The following is a 22,381-nucleotide window of genomic DNA, read 5'->3' on the forward strand; positions in this document are numbered from 1 at the left end:
TCCATGCAGCTCCTATAGATGTGCTCTGCACTGTTTTGCTTTGAGCATTCTTTTTGTTTCCGGAATTAAACTGCTTATATTGAATAAAAAAAATAAATATATATATTTGAAGGAAATATCAACAAGTTGTTAAAAATGATGTTTGCTTCTTTAAACCATCTGTTCAATTAAACATATCTGGTTTGATGTGCTGAAATGTCTTTAAAAAAGTAAAAGACAAATGTAGTGAATTTATTGTTGACTTTTAATTTAAAAAATAAAACATTTTGATTGGACCTATATTGCATTCAAAATATAATAATGAGACGTATCAGGCCACACACTAGTAAAACAAATTTGTAAAACAAGAGGAATAAATCATCTTCATTTCATGCGAGTGACCCATCCAAAACAAAAACAAATGCTTCCACCACCTGCAGAACGCCCCTCTTAACATGAGCATGCAGAACTGCCAGAAAACAGGCCTGTCATGTTTTCTTTTGACAGTTTTCTTTGTACGTTGTTTTATTATAAGCAAACTAATTGTGCACTAAAATAACTTTTAAAGCAAAGATTATGTATACAGCACGGTACTAAATATTGTAGACAGATAATACCGTATAACGGGAAATTGTGGCTGGTATTAAATTCGGCAGATTTGCTACCTTGGCAGACTTTGACGGTTTTTGAATTGGCGTTTTTCACTGTTAGCACATTCACAAAGAAAAATGCCACCGTTTTATATTTCTACTTTTCATTCAAAAAACATTCAAATACATGTTTACTTAATGAAATCTGCCTTCTAAAACAGTATCTCATTTACAGTAACTCATTATAGCATCTACAATGATCCCTGTGGAGTACCACAGGGATCAGTATTAGGTCCTCTGCTATTCCTAATCTACATTAATGACTTAGATTCTGGTATAGTAAGCAAACTTGTTAAATTTGCAGACAACACAAAAATAGGAGGAGTGGCAAACACTGTTGCAGCAGCAAAGGTCATTCAAAATGATCTAGACAGCATTCAGATCTGGGCAGACACATGGCAAATTACATTTAATAGAGCAGGTAATACAAATATGCATTATAAATATCATATGGGAGATACTGAAATTGAAGAAGGAATCCATGAAAAAGACCTAGGAGTTTATGTTGACTCAGAAATGTCTTCATCTAGACAATGTGGGGAAGCTATAAAAAAGGCCAACAAGATGCTTGGATATATTGTGAAAAGTGTTGAATTTAAATCAAGGGAAGTAATATTTAAACTTTACAATGCATTAGTAAGACCTCAACTAGAATATTGTGTTCAGTTCTGGTCACCTCACTACAAAAAGGATATTGCTGCTCTAGAAAGAGTGCAAAGAAGAGTGACCAGAATTATTCTGGGTTTAAAAGGCATGTCATATGCATAAGGCTAACATAATTGAATCTATTCAGTCTTGAACAAAGAAGACTACGCGGCAATCTGATTCAAGCATTCAAAATTCTAAAAGGTATAGACAATGTCGACCCAAGGGACTTTTTCGACCTGAAAAAAGAAACAAGGACCACAGGGGTCACAAATGGAGATTAGATAAAGAGGCATTCAGAATAGAAAATAGGAGGCACTTTTTACACAGAGAATTGTGAGAGTCTGGAACCAACTTCCCAGTAATGTTGTTGAAGTTGTCACCCTGGGATCCTTCAAGAAGCTTCTTGATGAGATTCTGGGATCTATAAGATACTAACAACCAAAAGTTTGGCCGAATGGCAGTGGCGCTGGAACAATTTTTATAGTGGGGGTGCTGAAAGCCATTGAACAAAACTGTAACCCCTGTATATGATGGAAGCAGATGCATAGCATAGCTACCGCACCCCCAGCACCCCTAGTTCCAGCACCCCTGCCGAATGGCTTCCTCTCGTTTGTAAACTTTCTTATGTTCTTATGTTCTAATGTCACTGCAGCAACTTGGATAAGAACAAAGAAGGTTGTCTAAAAATGAGTTACAGCAATATCGTTATATAGTCCTTAATTTTAAGATACCAGTAATTGGAAAGGATTAGTAGCCTCAGTACACTTTAACAATAGGTATTTGCTAACTCTCAGTTTTAAAATGTAGCTCTGGTTCACTAACATAACACAGTGGAATGATCACAATATCATTTAGTAATTGTAGGACAGTATTGCCACATGTGAAAACTTTAACAATAAAACCGAAACAAAAATGCTTTAAATTTAAAACTAGTTAATAGACTAGCAAGCACTTGCAAAATCAACTCATTTTTATAAGGTGCAGAACTAATTTATTTTAACATATTGTTTAGAGACACTGCGATACCTGCACGGTGGGTGTAATAGTAGTATCAACTGTACAACGAATCGACAGTAACAATCCAAAGCAAATTTTCTTTTGTTACAGACTTTCTAACAAGTCTGGAATGAACTATTTTGGCTGTTACAGTATTAACCAGGAAGACACAGACAACAATACTGTGAGTGAAGCGCTGATGTTCGGATTTAATTATAAATAAAAGGTTTGCACACAAAACAAAAAACACTTAACCAAACGGCATGGTGGCCAAAATAAGCAAACACCAAAACACGGTGTAGAGCACAGTCCAGTGAAGTCCAGAGGTGGTGCTGCTCATGAAACAGAGAGCAATGCTTGGGTGCAGGTGCAGTTTATCGTGCTGCTTCCCGGGTTTGGGTACTGGCTTGATAGTGACAGTTCCCGAGATGCAGCTAGCTATCTGTAGTGACAGACAGGGCAGAGTGCAGAAGGGACGTGCTGAGTTGATGTGCAGGTCCTTGTAGCGCTGGTGATTCCAGGTACAATACCAGTTCCCTGGATGGCAACAGCGGTCTGGATACACACAGTACACGGAGAAACAAACAAAACACCTAACTCCCGACAGTTCTCCTCCTTCTCTTAGCAATCTCCTTCCAACACGACACGCAACTTCACAGTACACACAAGACCAAAAACGAACCACCCATTCCAACGCACGGCTGCTGTTTATATTGATGTGGCTGTCCTCAAACTGGCAAACAATCGGCCAGTGTGAAGACAGCCACATTCTACACGAGCATTTCTGGCAGGGAAGGTTTTTAACTTCCCTGCCAAATAAAACAACAATAAATAAAAATACCCTGTTTTTTAACACAAAATACATTTAACAATAACAATAATACAAAAATAACCTAGAATACGCACAAGGGCGAGGTTGTACCCCATCACACTAATCACCCCTAAAATTAGTCACATAGTTGATGAGGGCTACCCCACCAGTATCACTACAATACAATAGAATATATATATATGTATTCAACTTTCAGGCATTCAGGTAGCATTCACATAACTATTATTGTATCCAATTTTGACATTTGGATCTTAATTGTATAATATGCCTGAATTTGAAGCCAATCTTTGTAGTGTTGTGCTACTGAAAGCTTAATACTGTATGTGCTTGTTTGACACATACTAGTCTGTAATGCATTACTTACCTGCTTGTCTGTCCACGTGACAATGGTGGGGTTTCCATGCATTTAGAAACTCATGCTTTCTCCATTGTCGTGAGAATGTGACATAACCACACATACCACGCACATTCCTATACCACGCTATAGTGAGTGCACAGCCAAAACATCATACAACTTAAATAGGTGGGTAAATCACCTTCTCACGCTAAAAAGCCGCATAAATAAGTTTTTGTTGCATGGAAAACATGTCCGAAAGCCTTACCTTATGTTCACAAGACATTGGCAGTAAAGATCTGTTTGTGACATAACCTCATGCAACTTTCTACTATAACTAAAGGCTGTTATTAACAACAGCTTTGCTGGAAGTAGCCCTGGCAAGCGACTTTAACCAAATAGGAAAAAATAAGCATACAGAGGTTCAGAGACCTTTTCATTCAGTATCTGTGGTTGTCACCATTTATTCAACATTTCAAATGACTGCCATTTGACTCATAAAATGATAGTGCTTCATAGTTTAATTGTTTTCTAAACAAGGTTATAAAAAATACTGAAGCTGCCATATGTGTGACATGCTATACAATTGTACTGTGGTTTGTACTTTTTTCTGCTATGGACTGTACAGTGCTTTGCAATACTTTTGTATTAAAAGTGCTATATAAATGCCATAAATAAAAATAAATAAATAAATACTACAAATTAAAAAAAATTAAGCCCTTTGCAGAGCACAGAAGGATATTGTTTTCATCTTTATACTTTTGTTATCTTTGTGTTTGGTCATCAGATAACTTTTCTGTCCGTTAGCAATAAGATAAAATTAATTGTACACTAGCCTCAAGTAGCATCTATCATGGGTAGCTACCAAGGACATAGCCTTGCACTGTCCCTGCAGAATTCGGACTCAGGTATTTATTATTATTATTATTATTATTATTATTATTATTATTATATAAGAATATTATGTAGTGGGAAATGTAGATTTACTACCAGTATTTTTAAAATGTATTGTACTAAACATTTTGACTGGATAATTTTTATATCATTAACTCCATTCACAGACTACCATAAGGATCAGAATTGCTAAAGCTACGGTTCTGTAGGAAAACTTGTATATATTATTGCAGCAGGGTGGTAGAAAGCCCTGCTGTTTAAATATATTGCTTATTTATTTTTCCCCTCCGCCCCTGTGCAATGTATTGTTTTGTTATTGTTTATTTATGGTTTATTGTTTTGTAAATATGACGGCGAAGCGCTGTATGTTTTGTTATTGTTTCGTTTTATTTAAAACGTGTTCTGGCAGAGGCGAGATTAGTGCTTGTCCTTAGCCAGGAATAATTAAAAACCTTGTGCAGAAAGTGGCCATCTCCCAAATTAATTAAGTGATTAATCTGTTGGTAAATCGGGTCACCTGCATATAAAACTGCAGCGCTCTCGGTTCCAGGTGGGTGTTCAGAGGAGGAATGAAAAATCTATTTAAAACTAAACGTTAGGATCAGTGAAGGCAGTTGCTCAGCCTGACCTTAGCATTCTTTTGTGTTCGTGATTATATGTTAACTTTTATTGTGCTCTGTGAGCAGTGTTTTGTGTTTGAATATTTTATTTTATTTTTGTATTATGGTTTTTGAATAAACGGCACACAATGTTTTTATTGGCAATTCCAATTCCAGACAGCAAACAACTGTGACAACTGAACTGATTTTGCTGAATGTATCACAGACACTAGGATTCTTGTTTGTAGTAAAAATGTTGTAGCAACTGCTATTGTGATTAGAATGAAACTGAAATAGGTAGACTTAGAATACATTGGGTGTTTTTTAGGGAGTCACAGGTATCATGGAGAATGTCTTGGACCATATAATGTTTAGATGCATGTAGTGGGTTTGGAATATTTGCAGACTTTATATCCATGCATGCACTTGTCACTGTATGTGCACCACTGTAACTTGAAACGTGGGTCCAAGACTGAAGCTGTTATGAATGCATCACGCTCTTCATCAGGTGACAGGCGCTTGTTTACAGGGGTTTGCAAGGCATACACAAAGGGTGACTGAAATTTCTGATGTAAAGTCTTCATCTCAGCCTTCAGAATCCTAACACACGGCACTACCATACTTCCAGTGACAGTATTCTCACCTTGAATGCAATGAGTTGCGCTTTCAAATTGTGCAAGAATCTCCATCAAGTCACTGAGTACATTCCTATCATAAGCAGTGAGATGCTGTGGAGTGTCAGATTGTCAAGGTCTTGTAGATTCTCATCTGGCACCCTCAGGATGGAATGGATCATGCGAAGCTGAGAGTTCCAACGTGTTGCACTAGCTGTCTGAAGGCATTTTTCAGACTCTAGTATATCTGATGCACAAGTGGACCTGCCGGCATAAGCTACTACAGAGGCAGTTTTGCTCAAAACCTTGTTTATTTGACAACCTTTCTTGAAACTGTCCTTGATGATCAACTGTAATGTGTGAGCAAAGCAAGGAATGTGTTCCCACTGCTCCAACTGTGCATAGGTGGTGCTGTCAGAGTTGTAGTCAACAAGATCTTCATCATCAGTATCATCATTACAAAAAGCACTGGAAGAATCCTTAACAACTATATTCTCAAAGCCAGGTACAGAGAATGCCTTAATGATATTGGCAGCATTATCTTTTTTTTTTTTTTTTTTTTTTTTTTTTTTTTAAATTTAGTCGTTGCCAATTAGTTTTTATTATTTTCTCCCCAATTTGAAATGCCCAATTATTTTTAGGCTCAGCTCACCGCTACCACCCCTGCGCTGACTCGGGAGGGGCGAAGATGAACACACGCTGTCCTCCGAAGCGTGTGCCGTCAGCCTTCTTTACACTCTGCAGACTCACCGTGCAGCTGCCTCAGAGCTACAGCGTCGGAGGACAACGCAGCTCTAGGCAGATTACAGGCAAGCCCGCAGGCGCCCGTCCAGACTACAGGGGTCGCTGATGCGCGGTGAGCCGAGAACACCCTGGCCGACCTAACCCTCCCTCCCCCTGGACGACGCTCGGCCAATTGAGCGCCGCCCCCTGGGAGCTTCCGTCCACGGTCAGCTGTGGAATAGTCTGGACTCGAATTGGCGACGTCCAGGCTATAGAGCGCATCCTGCACTCTAGCGAGTGCTTTTACTGGATGCGCCACTCGGGAGCCCCATTGGCAGCATTATCTGTGGTTATGTTGGTGACTTTACTTGTGAGATTAAAGCCAGCTAGTTCAGCTATACTCTCAGTTGTTTGAGAACCACAAAAAGCACTTGTAAGCAAGCAAGCATGACAGACTTCATTGTCCAGTCCTGAATGAAATGAGCAGTAATCCCAATATAGCTGCACATCTGCCTGCTAGACCAGATGTCAAGGGTCACACAGACATTCTGGGATTGCTGCATATGAAGGGTGAGACCTTCTTTGAGCTGCATACACTTCTCATGAATCAATGTTGAGACAAGATGTTTTCTGCTGGGAACCTCATAAGATGGATCAAGCTAGTTCAAGAATGACTGGAAGTATGTGCTGTCAACCGCAGAGAGTAGGATCAAGTCTCCTGCAGTGAAGGTCATTAGGGCATCAGTGATGTCAGTTTGGAGATGGTCTGTGGACTTGTACTTGCTCCTGCTGGTCTGCTTACCCTTTCCTGGCAATTTTGAAGTATACTCATTGTAGATTTCCTTGTGTTTCCTCTGAAACAAAACAAAACAAACAAAATAAGTAATAAGGAGTACACTTACATATATCATCTTTTTTTAACTGCCTGTAAGAAAGTTATCTTGCATGTAAGCTGTGTATAATTGGTAGAACACACTCAGAATATGTATACATCTACATTAACAATTTCTTTAGATTATAGTATTGTTTTATATTGCAGTTAATATGGAAATAAACAAAAAGAAAGAGATTACCTTAAGAAGTCTGAGAAAACTGGATGTTGCTTTAGATGAGACAGAAAGCTCAGCATAGCAATAATTGCATTTTACAGGGTATTTACCCTTGTCATCTGGCTTATCAAGCACTTTATAGTATTGCTGTATCACAGACTGAACTGTACCTGACATCTTTACAATAGGGTTGACTTTCCTAAGTAGAATCATACCACAATGCTCGGTTGTATTTTTGGTATATTTTCTAGCCTTCTAACATCTATGCAGGGTATTTATAGTCATTAATAGTTACAGCTGGTGATTTACTCAGAACATCAAATCATCCAGTAAATGACAATTTAATAATGTATTTGTTTGTTTAAAATTACCTTGTTTGTCAAACTGTGTCATTCCTTCATACTTCAAAGATTGAGAAGATCATGAACAGGTGAGTTTGATTGAGCTGAATGCATGGTAATTGTAGAGTGTGATTTGCAGGTCCCATCTTGATGAATAGGGGTTACACACAATTTATTGAACAGTATTTAAATGCATTTGAAATGGTTTTGAAGCTTTCCCATGATTTTAAATACAAATGCAAATACCTGTATTTCAGAATAGACAGCTACCAAGTGAAAAGCAAATAGTTCACAGTTGTGCATTTAAATACAATTAAATGCAAAATGCATTTGCATTTGATCCCAAGTCTGGACTGCAGGTATCTTTCCTACACCATTATGATGTACAAATATCCTTGTGGCTATCTAACAATTATTTATCTGAGCACCATAGCCAATAAATAGAATAATATGACAAAAATATTTATGTATTTTCATAAATATAGTTTTCTAAGCAGATAACAGGTCACTGAATATAATAAACAAAATAGATAGAACAAAATATTCAGATGGATTTTTCTGGTTTCAGGAAGGTTTTAAGTCACAGAGGAGGATCTCCAGGCACTGAAAGGGATGACAAATAAACCAATCAGTTACATCATCAGCCAGCCTCCATTGAAAATTGTTGTTGATGAATTCAGTTACCCCTTAGGCAGTGGTTTGAGCTATCAGTTAATGCAGCATGGGAACTATTGTTTTTTGATAATATGCAGTTGAAAGTTGGATAGCATGCTCACAACCACATTTTATTGCCCAGCATAGAGTTGGGTATTTTACCAGACACAATTTTGAATTTCTTTACTTTGGCAATGCCCCTCTCCACATGCACCCTGTGCTTGGCTATCTTCTTTGTCTCTTCCACATTCTGAAAAAAGGGAAAGAAGATTTATGCAAATTAATTGTATATATTATTATTTATTTATTAGCAGACGCTCTTATCCAAGGCGACTTACAATTGTTACAAGATACTGTTTTTACATACAATTACCCATTTATACAGTTGGGTTTTTACTGGAGCAATCTAGATAAAGTACCTTGCTCAAGGGTACAGCAGCAGTGTCCCCCACCTGGGATTGAACCCATGACCCTCCGGTCAAGAGTCCAGAGCCCTGACCACTACTCCACACTGCTGCCCTATATATATGCTACTCAGACAGGGTCTGCTCATGGTGGGCTGGGATCCAGCCCAGAGGGACCATAATAGACCACGGGGAATTCCTGGCGGGCTTGGAACCAGCCTGCCATGATAACAAGGAGTTAGTTGGAGTTATAGGCTACAGCTGCTGATACACGGCAACGACGTGGAACTGAAGAACAGCTGGACCTGCCACGCCCTTTGGGATTTGTTTGCCTGGACTGCCTGTTCTACAAGGTTTTCCCCTTTGGTCATTATTACTTCTCCCATTTTTTTTTCATTCCTTTGGATTGTTTGTATTTGTGACGCAGACTGTATCCTTAAATTAACTTTTGTATTGAATCTCTCAAAGACCAGTGGGGGCCCTGTTTTGTCTAAATAAACACATATTGTTTTGTTCAACTTTTGTAATAATTATTCAGTGTCTGCCACCCTGTTCACTATATACAGTATATATATATATATATATATATATATATATATATATATATATATATATATATATAATCTACAATTTTGTAGCTCCCTCTGATGGCTAATCTAGTCAACCAAAAGACATCCACTTCATGTGGATCATTAGAGGTTCCAGTAGTAAGAAGTACATACACCACTTGTACAGTCAACAAGCCCAAGATTCATCCTGACAGAAGCATGTACAATAGAAAAAGAAACAAGAGAACAAGCTAACAGCAAGAAGTGGCCCCTGGAGAGAGGGTAGGATCATAGCGTCCAGATTTGGGAATGTTCTAAAACAGGTTTTCTCATCAGATAAAAGATATGGGACAGCCAATGAGGCTGTGGCTAAAATGAAATATCTGCAAAAATGCCCACTAAGGCATCTACACAGCTGTGGTCTGTTGCAACCTGATCTACCCTTTATTGGTGCCTCAACAGATGCCTTGGTCTGTGATAATGGAAGAACTGGATTATTGGAGGTAAAATACCCCTACAGGGCTACGGATATGTCAGTGGAAGATGCAGCATCATCCATCAAGGACTTTTATGTCTTTAAAGATGATGATAAAATTAACATTCCCAAGTGCTACAATTATCACTATCAAATACATGGGCAACTGTTGTTAAGTGGTCTTGAGTTTTGTGATTTTATGTTATAACCTAAGAAAGAAATGTTTACTGAAAGAGTTTACCAAGACGTTGACTTTATGAATCGCATGGTAAATTTGTTACACTATTTTCATGTAAAGAACTTCTGCAATAAAAAGTGATGCAAACGCACCTGTTGGGGTACATTCCTCACTGCTGTTAGATAGATCTGTCTCAGGCGCCTCATTTTCCTTGTGATGTGGTGACGCAGACTCTTCATTACTATGCCAGGAACAAAATGTTAATAGGTGTCAGGGCTTTAGATTACAGACTAGACACAGTGTTAAAGGGTGTGCCCAAATTGAAATATACCCACATCTTTTTTGAAAAATAAAGCTGGGGTCCTTCAAAATATGTATTGTTTGTTATACTGCAATCTAAAGGCCAGGATGCATAACAGTTTATTGTCAAACATAAGTTCACAATGTGTGCTGTGATTGCTTTAATATATTTTTATTTCCTGTTGAAAGTTTTTGTTTTGTATTTGGTTTTATGGTCCCTAAGTACTATACACTGTAGCAGTATGTAAAAGTAATAAGGGAGCGATGTTAACTTACATGATGTATATTTTTATGAATGACATAATAAAACAATAGAAGTATAATGTACTCTTCCCTTAATAACCTTTTCTTGGGAGGGGGCCTGCTGGGTCTTGATGAAGTGCCACTAGCATCTGATGGAACTGCTGTGTACATTTCCCCATCAACAAAGTGCTAAAAACAAAAATAAAACAATCCCATGCAAAGCAGTACTCAGGCAAGTCATACACGGGGGTGGAGTTAATTGGTAGTTTGAAATCAAACCGCTGTGAAAATAATTAAAAAGAATAAATGGACACTTCTAAGAGAGCCTGGCAAATGAGGCAAGAGCATTCCTGAAGTTATTACATAGCACTAATAACTTTACATCAAATAACTAGCAATATCATAGCAGTGTTTTAAAATGTGTCTAAAACGTAATGGGTTTTAGATTAACAAATATCTGTAACATGGAAAATGTGTGTATATTTATATATATATATATATATATATATATATATATATAGACACACGCACACAAAATAATAACACACAAAGGGACAGTCAGAGTTACCACAGGTCTGGGGCCGTAAACTCATTTTTGGTCAACTTGATAGAAAACATAGAAAGAATGTACTTGGTTGGAGTGTTTTCTGAATGATAAGAAATAGTATTGCCATTGTCAGTTATATTTCTATAGTTGTTGGCAACAGCAGATTTATTTAGTATTCTAACAAAAATTAATCCTAATCTACAGTCATAAAGTGAGTGTGACAGACTGTTTGAAAAATGTTTTGTAACTGCATTTTTATTCTAAAAGACAAATGTACTGTTTGTTCATAGTGTCTAAAAGAACCAGAACGACGTGGAAGTTTGCTTTGGGAAAGGAATAAAATATGTTCCCCCTTCCAAACGTTCTGGGTACCTTGTGTGGCTGTTGCAAGTCCCCAGACACACCTTTTCACCATTTTCTAACTAAAAAAAACGTATACCGTAACATTGTGAAACTATGTCAATGTGGCATTTGTTTGTCAAAGGTTATGGTGGTTGGATACCGTAACTAAGCATAGCTGAGCACGCGATGGGTTATGAGCTCTCTGATTGGCCGATTAAGTCGGCTTTGCGATCGGTGAATTATGTATGTACGTCAGGTTAAAAAGGCTAAATAATAAAAATACGTCTTTAATCTTTAATCTTTAATATTGATCGACACAGCATCTCTAATAGAACAGGGGTGTGAGTTCCACAATCTGGGGGCATTATAACTAAATGCACTTTAGTTTGACATTAAAGTACACAGAGGTTTATATGGGGATAGGATCTCCCTTAGGTAATCCAGTCCCAAGCCATTCAGTGCTTTATACAGTACGTCAATAGTAAGATTTAAAAATATATATAAAAGCACTTGAAGCCAGTGCAGTGAGGCCAATACAGGAGGTATGTAAGCCATTTCCTTTGCTTTAGTGAGAACAGCTAGCAGCTGCATTCAGAACAAGCTACAAACATAATGAGGCATGACCCAGAGCCACAACAAATAATGCATTACAATAGTCAGTTCTAGACTAAACAAAAGCATGAATTAACTTCTCAGCATCAAACAAAGAAAGAAAAGACCTAACTTTAACAATGTTTCATAGATGATAAAAAAAATAAAAAAATAAACTTTTTTGTAATTTTTCAAATATGAGCCTCAACACTAAAATCAGAATCAAATATAATCCCACCATTTCTCACATCAGATTTTATATTAGAGGTCAGGTTGCCCAAATCTATTTTTTTAAGGAATTTCAATTCCTTGCAAAACATTCTGAGACATGCAACTTTTGATATCAGCAAGACACTCTAGTAAGGCTGAAATAGCAGTGGTGTTACCAGGTGTCATAGAAACCCAACCCAGTTGTGTGTCATCAGCATAACAGTGAAAATGTACTCTGTATTTAGGAATGATCTCAACAGACAGTGGTTGCATATATAAAGAAAATAATGTGTGACTAAGAATAGAGCCCTGGGGGACACCACATGTAATACTAGATAATCCTGATACAGACTCCCCTAAAGAAACAAAGTATTGTCTGTTACTTAGATACGACTTAAACCACTTAGAACAGTTACAGTCTGGCCAACCCAGCTTTTAAGATGATCAATTAAAAATGTACTGATCATTGCAGGCCAGGCAGCCCTAGGCGGTGTGGGACAGGCAGCCCTAGGCGGTGCGGGACAGGCAGTCCCAATGCGGTGCGGGTGGACCCTCGGGAGGTGAAGCCCGGAGGGGAGCCCACGGCCAAGAGGGTATTATTATTATTATTATTATTATTATTTATTTCTTAGCAGACGCCCTTATCCAGGGCGACTTACAATTGTTACAAGGTATCACATTATTTCACATTATACAGATATCACATTATTTTTACATACAATTACCCATTTATACAGTTGGGTTTTTACTGGAGCAATCTAGGTAAAGTACCTTGCTCAAGGGTACAACAGCAGTGTCCCCCACTGGGGATTGAACCCACAACCCACCGGTCAAGAGTCCAGAGCCCTAACCACTACTCCACACTGCTGCCCACTACTCCAGCTCCACTTCTCCCCCTGGTTAGGACTAGTCGTGGTGCTGATGTTGGCCACTCTGGTAGTGACTGTGGTGATGCTGGCCCTCTTCGCGGCTGTGCTGTTTCCCGCCGTGCTCCCCTCAGCAGCCTATGGAATAAGAGAATCTGGTGGAAGGAGCCAGTGCTGCAGCCATGTATGCTTGCACTGCATTGAGTAGTCCACTGATAGTTGGGTTCAGTTGAAAATTTGCTTGTTGAACTGGGGTGTCACTGCTAGAGTTGGCAGAGCTGTAGGGACCAGACTGTGAAATCTGAAAATATGGAAACGAGAAAGAGCATCAGCTGCATTATTATTGATGCCCGGTAGATGGCGCGCATGGATTCGAAAATTATTTGATACTGAAATCCATGTTAACTTCCGCAGTAGTTGCATAATAAGAGGTGAACTGGAACGGCCTTTATTGATAATATGAACTGTAGATTTGTTATCGCAAAAGAATAGTATTGATTTCTTTGACCAAAGATGACCTCATAGACGTGCTGCTTTGACTATTGGGTACATTTCAAGAAGGGCTGTGGATTTTACATGCAGTGATAGGTTTTCAATTTCTAGTGGACATGCACTAGAAAACCATTGATTGTATAAAAGACCTCTGAATTCCTTAAATGAAGCGTCCGTGAATAAAGCCAGGTCGTGAGTTGCTGAAATGAAATCATCAAAGAACATAGACAAGCCATTCCAATGCTGAATGAGAGCAGATCACATTTTAATGTTTTTCCTAGCTTCTGATGAAATATTGATGTAGGAGTCCAAGTTAGTAATCGAGATATAAATGTCTGTCCCAAATGCAGTGAAAACGCACACGGCAAACCTTAATTGACAAAGTTTTTGTATTTTTCTTTACATTTCTAATATTACGTAAAAATAATTATGACATTTGAAAACCACAGGTACCTTCAGATTATTAATAAATTGTAACATCATATCTATTACGTAAAAATAATTATGACATTTGAAAACCACAGATACCTTCAAATTATTAGTAAATTGTAACATCATATATGCCACTGACTCGCTAGGTCAATGTACAGACTAGTATAAGTATAACTCGAACACCAATCATGAAGTCTATATTTGTTTGACCCCATTGCCATAGTAACCAAATGCACAACTCTGATAAAAGTATGACTTTACAGTGGAATACTGTATGGAAAATAAAATGCATATTTTTCACGGTGAATTGCAAGGATCTGAAAACAACTTTTCGTTTTTGCTTACGAAATCAGCTCTCGGCTCGCCAACGCCCACCATTGCTACAGTCACACTAATTTTTCACAGTTACCAGTTACAGTTAATAAGACGGAAAATCGTCTGTAGACAGAACACACCCACCCCTGGTTTAATCCTGAATATTGGAAAGGGGGGAGCTGCAAATGGGCTGACCATAAATCCTTTTGTAACCTCTTTTTGAATAAGAGACTGAACTGTCTTGGGCTCTTGAATAGCAGAATGGAGGTTTTTGCTTTGAAGGGAGGAGGGAGGGATTTGACTGAGTCTGGTTGAGAACTCGTTTTTTAGTCCATCAGTTAAATGGTTGACAAAGATTGTGTCCAGAAATTCCGATGTAGCCATCAATAGAGAAAGCAGATTAACGTCCTTACCTTCAATTATGCTACGCCGAATCTGCAGGGATATTGAGTGATGGCGGGCAGTGGTTGAGGCGGCGGAACTATATGCTCTTGCAGAGGCAAAGTTGTAGACCGGAGGCTCTATTGTAGGGACTGGGGTTGGTGTAAAACCAGAAGGGACTGCAGCAGCTGGGTTTTCTGTAGGATTGGAGGAAAATAATGTAACTGCGGAACTTTGCTTCTCTCGCTCGATGTTTGACAGTCATTTATCCCAATTGCTGATTTTGGTACTGACTGAGGATAAGGTGTCTGCGAATGGTTGCATGAATGCTTTTATTTAATTGAAAATGGGAGAATGTTCCTGCTGGTTTTTGCTGACTGGAGCGGATGCCTGCTGGCCTGATGTGCTGGCTGCTGGAGTAGCTTGCTCTGAGACATTCTGCTTGCTGTCTGACCTGGGCCGCTGAACAGCCGAGCGCGTCTTGGGAGTTTTCTTGGGTGGAAAAATTGGTTCTGCCCAGATGGAATTACAGTAAAGAATAAAAAGAGATTCCTGATTGCTCCCTGCTGGGATCTCGCTACGATTTTTGAGGAGGGTTTTTATGAGCTTATTGAGAGTCCAGTCCGTAAAGTACAGTCATCCTGGGGCTGGAGCCGCTTGGATGGCGGGTAGTGGTATGGTATCCTGCTCGGGAGACACTTGTTCGGATGTTGCTGAGACGCCTGATAGAGGAAAGAGTGGTGGTCTGATCAGCCCCTGGATTGAAGCTGTCGGAGAGTGCTCTGACGGACGTGAAGTTATCCTTGAAAACGAAAATAAAAAACACAAGACAACTGCATAGGGTGTGACTAATGATTTAAATAGTAAGTAGATTTGACTGATGATAGGCGATGAAAGGATAGAGTGGAGCTCAGCTCCCACCCCCTGAACCACACTAATAGGTTAACATATCAAAGAAAACAATTGTAAAACAGAACCAATCAGTCTAGTGGGCACATTCAAATAAGAACCATCCCGAGGAATTATCCCTGATATTAATAATTTTGTTCAGAAAATAGTTACATTCTTCACACTTGGAGAGGCTTTAGTATAAGAAAGTGCAGTAGATGATGGATTTACTAATCCATCAATAGTTGAAAAAAAGAACTCAAGTTATTTTTATTATTATCAATAAGATTTCAGAAATAGCAATGTTTGTCTGTCCTCAGAGCTTCATTGTATTTTACTAGATGTTGCTTCAAATATCACAGTGAATGTGCAATTTAGTCTTCCTCCATCTAGGTCTAATTTATGACATTCCATTTTCATTCGGTTTAAGGCACTGTTAACCCATGGTGAAGGTTGTTTAGACGAGACCTTTCGAGTCGAACCGGGGCCACAATATCAAAAGTACTTGTTAAAAGGCAGTTATATTTGTCAACTAACTCATCAGAAGACAGAGAGTGGGTAGCGGTGAGGGAGTTTGATTCAATAACTTTTATAAACAAGCTAGTCAAACCTCATTATCCCCTCCCTCCCCCATTAGAAGTTTAAATTATTAACTAGATGAGTGTCAATGTGTACTGCAAGACCGTCTTGCTCACACCCGCAAGCTAACGACTTGTTTATGGCTCTTATTCTGCTAAAAGCTGTATCCCCTCTGCCAATAAGATGTAGTAAACCTGACAGACACATTTGTCCCCTTAGTTTTTTCAGTTTCTTTGTTAGAAATTTGAAATGTAATATCCTTGAACCTACAGGGTCCCAAAATACTGCAGACATGCAGAATAGGTGGTGCATGAGGCCATGATTAAGAATGTGTCTGTGGATGCATGAGCAGGTTTATACTCCTGTATTTCACATTGAAAGAGATTGAAGCATCATTTATTTTTATCAAGTGTATTTTTTAACTTTTGTTTATTGTCAATAGCCACTTAATGTGGACAAAAGTCTTTGTCCCAATGTGTCCACAGTAGTAAACAGCATTTTTATGTAGTACTTAAATAAGAATAGTTTTTTTTTTTTTTTTAAGTTAAACTGAGATTTATATTAGCCTTGCACATAGCGCAAGTGCTATGGGAGTCACAAGAAAAATGCAGCATTCACCGAACAACTGCTTGCCTTAAAAAAAACTAGTGCCTTTTAGAATTCTGTTAAGTCCTGTCTTTAGCTCCTTTTTTGTTTTTCTGATACTGTCGATGCAGCCTATTAATTCTTAAAACATTATTTTAACGTTTGAGTTAAGGTGCATTAATACTTGACTGATTTCTGTGTCATGGAGTATACTGTATATATCTGCACATTCTTATCAAAGCAATCCACTCTGGCTTTATTTTAATTCAGTTGTCCCAATTCATTCCCAAACTAGTATAAAGTATTCCCTTAATTTATAAAGGAAGTTATTCTTTCACAATGATTCAGAGCAGATGAGTTATCTCCTAGTCTAATACTTTCTGTAAAATTGTCATGTCATGGCGTGACCATGACACATTTATGGTCGATCAGGGAAATGAGTATTTGTGATCCCTGGCTCCTCTCAAGCACAGCAGTTATTTCAAGGGAAGAAATGAGTTATGCTTTGTAAAAATGCACCAGCATGTCTCCAGGCCGATCTTGATTTTTTGTGACATTTAAAGGGATGACAGCCATAATTGAATTTCAGCCTTTGAAAGTGGTTAGTTGGCATATCAATGAGGAAAAATTAAGTACTGTTATTATTTGAAATTTTGCCATCCGTGCTTCAGTCGCGTATTACTAAAAAAAGCTGAGAGAGAGACACACAGAGAGAATGAGATACAGTAGAATCACCTTGGGAATGGACATTGTTCGTAAGTCTGAAATGTTTTAATAAATGTGTACATCTGCTATCTACAACCTTAATCTGGTGAATAATAAAAGGATGCAGCACAGTGATGCAGTACTCATAGTGTTATGATTCTGGTCTTTAAAACAGTACTATAGATGGAAAAAGGTTACATTTACTATTGAAATCGTAACTAGCAAAGATACAGATTTAAACGTCCAAGAAAACCTAGGTTAACCTTAGTGCTTGTTTTTGACAAAATGCATTCACACAGCTTACTCTCATTCAGACTTCCTTGGCTTAAAACCCTGTGCTTTGTTTAAAACTAAAATGTTCCCAGTGAAGTTGCCCATACTTACTTTTAAATCCATCTCACCTTTGTCTGGATACTTTTGTTGGTACAGTAATTTTGCCTTCATGACCAGCTCGCCCTTATAGAAGTGCCTATTTGGTTGCATTGCATGCATGGTTGAGTGATTTGCATACATTGCCTCTAATCCACTCTTATAGCATGTTATGTTTTGGAAAAGATACATTGATGACATATTATTAGAATGGACAGGATCTGAAAAAGATTTATTTTCTGGACGTGTTGATTACGGTAAATAGAGATAATTTGTTTAATACGTCAATTTTTCGTAAACCTACAGATAGGAACACAATTTTACGAGCTGGCAGTGACCATCCTAAACATTTGATTAAGAAAATACCGTATGGCCAACTGTTAAGATTAAAGCAGAATTGCAGTAATACTTCAAATTAAAGCAAAAGAGATGCAAAACGGGTTCTATTGTAGAGGCTACAATAGAAATCTATTAGATATAGCAGTAAAAAGAACGGCTAGTATAGACCGTAGTGAACTTTTGAAATCCAAAAAAAGTAATGATTTAAATACAGATAGAATTACATTTGTTACTGAGTAAAATTATATTTCCAATTACATTAAAATGATTATTTCAAAACATTGTTAAATATTAGAATGTGATCCACAATTACCTCCCTTTGCTATAACACCTCCTAGATTTTGCTATAGAAGGGGGAGGAACATAAAAGATTCCTCAGTGTCCTCACTGTATAAATTTCCAACTGCAGATAGCTATTGGCTTAATAAAATACAGAGATCCATATTAATTTTCGATGTGGAAGATGTATTCATTGTTCAAATACTTATAACGTTAAATATTTTACACACCCACATTCCGGTCGTAAATATACCAGAAAAAGTTTTATCAATTGTAACACAACCCATGTGGTATACATGCTTAAGTGTCCTTGTGGCCTGATCTTGTAGGCCAAACTATAAGGAACGTGAAAATCTGTAAGCAGAGCATACGGCAGCTATACGGAATAACAACATGGACTTTGCAATCACAACACACTATCAAGCTTTTAATCATGGTTCTGCATCAAGCTTTAAGTTTATAGGGCTCGAGAAAGTTTCAGTTTCAAAGAGAGGAGGTACTGTAATTAAACAATTAATTACAAGAGAGTCATTTTGGATATATACACTTAAGTCAATGGAACCACATGGGCTCAATGAAACATTAGATGTCAATTAGTACCTCTAATTAGCCTTCTGAATACTAATCACTTGGTCACCTTTTTGTAGCCTCCGCCTTTTTGGATTTCAACGTATAATAAAATGTAACAATACAAATAAAACTTAATGATCAAAATTTAAAGATAAAAGTGGGTACATTGGGTTTTAATGGCTGGTGGTATTTTCACAAATTTAAATACATATATATGACAACTTGTTGGACATTATGTGATTATGCAATAACATGTTTACATAAAAAGAATATACATAAAATGCATTTTTTTAAAAAAATATGTAGCTTAATATTGACTTAATAGAATCCCAAATAATGATGGTCACTTTACTGTTTTGACTTGAATGTATTTAATTATGTAATTGAATATGGCTGTTTTCATGTTCTTTAATTATTGGTGTCATTGTTTTAACTAATGATTTTACAGTGCAATTAGTTATTCCATCTGTGTATATAAGTCAGGATGTGTACAGCACTTTATAACACAGTTGAACCTGATGAAGACACGTTCCGTGTCGAAATGCGTTGGTACGCTGATGATTTTTTAACAATAAAACTCCTTGTTTTGGATCATGGAGTGTTTCACCTTTCTATTAATGAACTGCTCACATTTAAAGATCTAAAAGGATAAAGAAGAATCCTTTGGGTGTGCGGACAAACCTGTTCTTTGCAGTTGCTATAGTAAGCTTTTTGATAATTATACCACTGTTGAATAATTTCTGCTAATGCAGACAAAATAAACTTTTCTGTGCACAAATGATATTTGAATCTTCAGTAATAATAACTGCGGTGACTCCTCTTCTCAGGAACTGAATTGGAAAGAAAACAACATAACAACATCCTGTGATAACTCTGTGATCCATTAGTAACAACCATGTGGGTACTGGATTGCAAGCGTCTGGATGGTTTCAAAATTACCTTACTAATAGATCAGATTGTTAAACATGCAAATTTGAAATCTGATTTTGACTCCATTCAACAAGCTTTAATCAATTTAAAGCTTATTTTAAACTCTAGTAAGACAAAAGCTATGGTATTCTCAGCTACAAGGACAATGCTACTGTTGATTTAACTTTAGTTACTTTCGATAACAAAGTCATTGAGTTAGGTGACAACTATAAGTATCTGGGTATTTGGCTGGATATTAATCTCGATTTCAAGGCCCATATCAACCATCTTGCAAAAAAAAAAAAAATGAAATTCATGATAGGTTTTCTGTATAGTCTCAAATCTTGTTTTTTTGTAGTTACAAAAAAAAGGCTTATTGCTTGTATATTTCTACCACAAATTGATTATGATGACACAGTCTATAGGTTTGCATCGCCCTTAACATTAAGCAAATTGGATCCCACATACCATTGGATCCAAGCTACCTCCATACATAAGTGAATACTTTACAGTCGCTTGTAGTAACTACAGTCTTAGTTAGTCATACTTGAAATACGTCACATTTTGGAGTGATTTTGAGGATCTAAAAACGATATTCAAACAAATGTCAGTAGCCCTATGAATTCTTCTGTACAGATAGTCAGGTAAGTCTTCTATAGAATTTATGCAAAATAAGTACCACCACTTGTTGCTAGGGGTCCTAAAATCAACAAATTGTCAAATCGTCTAATTCCTGAGTGATTTTGAAGTGCATGTGCAATTATTGATAACCAACGGCATAAAGCTGGCTTTACTATCTTCTCTTGGTGCTTCAGAATTCTGGGGCTGACGTTTTTATATTTCTAAATTATAACAAATTGAGCTCTAGAAAGCGAGAATGCCAAAAAACAAATATAGGATTATAATAAATACTAGTAAATTGTATATATATATATATATATATATATATTGGCATGATATGTAGTGGCTGGGTAGCCATAATCATTTTCAAAGGGGGGACCATTCTTTTGCCGTACTCTGGCAAGGGTATGCTTCTTAATGGATTGATCATCGAAAATCAAATTGTGTTCTATGAAAAACAGTACCTGTCCAGATGCAAGTTTCAGTGTATCTTCTCCAGTTATAAATATGTTGCCATCATTGTTTGCCTAATATGCCATTATGTAAGAGCTCCTGTTGCTTGAACTCTTACTTCTAAGTGTTTCTGCTCCTTTACTTTTCTGTTATATTTTAAAACACGATGGCTCAACGGTAAATTTGGTTGTTGGGTATAGTGTCAGATTCGCACATACTCTCTTTATTTATATATATATATATATATGTATACTCTAAGCACACTCTTAAACTCAGGGGAGACGTTTAGGAGGACATAAAGATGTTTCAGACTCCTGTAAGTGGATCGTTCGTGCACTGGGCTTGCAACGTATCCAGATGACTTTTAATAATCAAGAAATCCACACAGACTCTTTTGATTTGAAGTTTTAACAAATCAGGGTAGTATTAGGACCCTTTCGGTTTATTAAATGCTAAAAAATGGATCGAGTAGTTACAGACTACATAGAATCCCAGCTGACAGGCAACCTGGGCGTTCCAGTGCCTTAACAGGTTTAATAGCATTAATACATCAATACATTTATGGTTACAACATGTTTTGCCTTAAGGCTACGCATGCATAAAACTAAAAAAGCCCACTGTTAAGTCCTGAAACATCCAATATGTAAATCTCATAGACTAAAACATAAGTCATATACCTTATAGCAATGCATCAATATAAAAGAGATATAGATTCAAAATATATGCTTACCTTCCAGTATATTGTAGTGTAGAATATAATGCAAGGACATTTTAATGTCAGTCTTCAAAAGCAACCACACCAACAGCAATCAGCTCGATCCGAGATCTTCAGAGCATGGATCATATCAGCTTGTAGTTAGCAAGTTGAGTGATGCTTGACTAAGATTTTACCTCGGTTTTTATAGAGTTTTTGCCTTGCTTCTTACGTCAGAAGTCTCAATTAAGTCTTAAACATTAATCAGCCTTAACAGCTCCTGTCCTTCAAGTCAACAACATTCCCAAAACACCTGGCAACTCCCTCCATAAAATTAATTAGCCATCATCCCCTAGGCCACCTCTCCTACATCTCTGAAATATGTAAGGTGAACTTTTGAACTGATGTTATTCTTTCTTGGTACCAGATGGTATTTCTAATATGTAAAAGATCACTCATTATAGCAACCTTGGATTTCAAACCCCCCAAACATTAAAACTCGCATGAGTTGCCAAAAAGTTATTTCCTTTAATTACCCCCCATCTGGTACTGCAAGCAAGCAAAGGTTACCAAGATTAATTACCTTCTCTTTGGCAAGCCTACTATATGCTTGACACAGACTGGTACCAAATTAATCATTTCTTCCGTTATTATGTGAGAACATAACAAGTAACACGCATTAACAAACAATCTCCAGACATTCAAATGTACATTTGGAAGCACTCCATTGATGCAAGGTATTGAAAACAATAT

General features: G+C 37.4%; 1 long non-coding RNA gene across 1 annotated transcript; it reads right to left on the bottom strand.

Moving 5' to 3' along the window:
• Positions 1-6,094: 6,094 nt before the first annotated feature.
• LOC117410979 (uncharacterized) lies at positions 6,095-21,789 on the bottom strand. The gene is made up of 5 exons (XR_009328862.1): positions 21,665-21,789; positions 10,071-13,318; positions 8,501-8,563; positions 7,690-8,262; positions 6,095-7,123 (listed from the first exon to the last, which is right to left on the bottom strand). It is a non-coding gene; the product is annotated as an uncharacterized LOC117410979 (long non-coding RNA).
• Positions 21,790-22,381: the final 592 nt, after the last annotated feature.

This window comes from Acipenser ruthenus, chromosome 6 (genome assembly GCF_902713425.1).
Source record: "Acipenser ruthenus chromosome 6, fAciRut3.2 maternal haplotype, whole genome shotgun sequence".
NCBI lineage: Eukaryota > Metazoa > Chordata > Actinopteri > Acipenseriformes > Acipenseridae > Acipenser > Acipenser ruthenus.